At 46.0% G+C, this 2083-nt stretch overlaps 1 pseudogene; it reads left to right on the top strand.

Moving 5' to 3' along the window:
* Positions 1–1617, top strand: part of LOC110323227 — a 2290-nt pseudogene extending 673 nt beyond the window's left edge.
* Positions 1618–2083: the final 466 nt, after the last annotated feature.

Below are 2083 nucleotides of genomic sequence, written 5' to 3'. Positions count from 1 at the left end.
TCACTTGGTAGACCAGGCTGGCCTCAAACTCAGAAATCCGCCTGCCTCTGCCTCCCGAGTGCTGGGATTAAAGGCCTGCGCCACCAGGCCCGGCTTTGGTCTTTACTTTTTGCCACGTCTATTTGTGATTAAAAACTGAAGAATCTGGGCGGGAGCTGTGGCTGAGGAGGGTTGAACGAAGGACTCTAAGCCCACCACCATGGCGGAACAGTGTATCTAGAAAACATAGATGAGTTTGTCACGGATCAGAATAAGATCGTGACTTACAAGTGGCTAAGCTATACTCTAGGCGTTCATGTTAACCAGGCCAAACAGATGCTCCATGAATATGTTGAAAGGAAACGGAAAGAAAATTGAGGAGCTCAGCTGTATGTTACCTACTTGGTGTCTGGTAATTTTATACAGAACAGATATTCTTGCCACAAGGTTGCAGTAGTGAGAGGATAAACTGGAAGCAGTGAAGTCCTACTTAGATGTGACTGCCAGCGTCCAGGTGTATAGCATCCAGAAATCTATGCTAAAGGACAGTGGGACTCTGTTCAATACCGACTGTGACATCCTTAAAAGCAATTTGCAGAACTGCAGCAAGTTTAGTGTCATACATTGTACAGTTGCAGTCCCCAGAGCTCCTGCAGAATCCTCATCTTCCAGAAAGTATGAACAGTCAAATCTTCAGGCAGCAAGTGAGACAGAAGCCAGTGATCTGACTATCAGTGGCCATGGTCCACCTGCCTCCAAACAGGCTTCCCCCCAGCCCAAGGGAATTATGGGAATGTTAATCTCTAAAGCTGCTACTAAAACCCAAGACACCAACAAGGAAACTGAAAGAGGCCGGAGAAGTAACAAGCGCATCTTCTGCTGGGGGCAAAGCACCAGGAAGAGGGAACATAATGAGCAACTTTTTTGGAAAAGCCGCAATGAATAAACTTAAAGTCAATTTGGATTCAGAACAAGCAGTAAAGGAAGAAAAAAACACCGGAGCATCCTCCAGTGTCTGTCACTGAACCAAAACTGGCAGCTCCCCCAGCTCTGAAGAAATCCAGCAGAAGGTCTGACCCTGCGAAGGTACAGCAGAAGGAGAAAAGCAACAGAGGCAAGCGAGGGAGCATAGGAAATGGAAAACCTGAAGAAAAAGAGAAGAATCAAGCTTCCTCAGTCTGATAGCAGTGAAGATGAAGTCTTTGTAGACTCTTCTGAGATGTATGAAGCAGGCTCACCATCTCCACCTCTTGGATCTCCACCTCCTGATCCTATGCCAAAAACTGAGCCTCCTCCTGTCAAGCGTTCAGGTGGAGACAACAAAAGAAAACGAAAGCGTGTACTGAAATCTAAACCCTTTGTGGATGAAGAAGGCTGCATAGTGACTGAGAAAGTCTACGAGAGTGAGTCTGGCACAGACAGTGAGGAGGAGCTTAAGATGAAGCCCGCCTCAGCACATGAACCCCCTATTGCTGCTGTGAAAGGGAGCCCAGAGAAGAACGGAAGAGCCCCAAGAAAGGGGTTGCTTCTCTGGGCAAAGCCAACAGACAGGTGTCCACTACTGGCTTCTTCCAGAAAAAGAAAATGCTGTCTCTGGAAGGACTCGGCGTGGTCAAGGGAGAAGACCAAGAAGTATAGACTGTCACTGTGTAAGTTTGCCTAGCTCCTTCCCTCGTCTGGACCAAATGCTGCTCTGCCATCACGGGACACGTGTACAACTTCTGTTTTATTCACCCAAAAGGAAATCACCTGGGAGCAGAAGGCAAAAGAATAATTTTAAAAGCTGTTACATTGTAATAAGTTTATAAAGTACAATCTTTAACCTGCCTAGGAGAATTGATTCAAGAATTACCTGCTGGGCCCCACTTGCCCTGTGCCATATTCCTCTCCTGGTCCTCTGTATTCTGTGAAATTGTGACAATGTTTTTATTTTATGAGTTCTACTGAATGTGTTTACCACGTCTCCACTTTCCTCTCCATTCTACCATACTTCTGTCCCCTGCCCCCACAAACCTGTTTTCTGTCAATCTTTTAAGTCTTGGTAAGATGAGAAGCTAAAACTAAAGTCTGTAATTCCCTATCTCCATCCATGTAGTGGATGACA

The sequence above is a fragment of the Mus pahari genome, chromosome 6, assembly GCF_900095145.1.
Source record: "Mus pahari chromosome 6, PAHARI_EIJ_v1.1, whole genome shotgun sequence".
Taxonomy (NCBI): Eukaryota; Metazoa; Chordata; class Mammalia; order Rodentia; family Muridae; genus Mus; species Mus pahari.
This window is presented reverse-complemented; position numbering and strand designations above follow the sequence as displayed.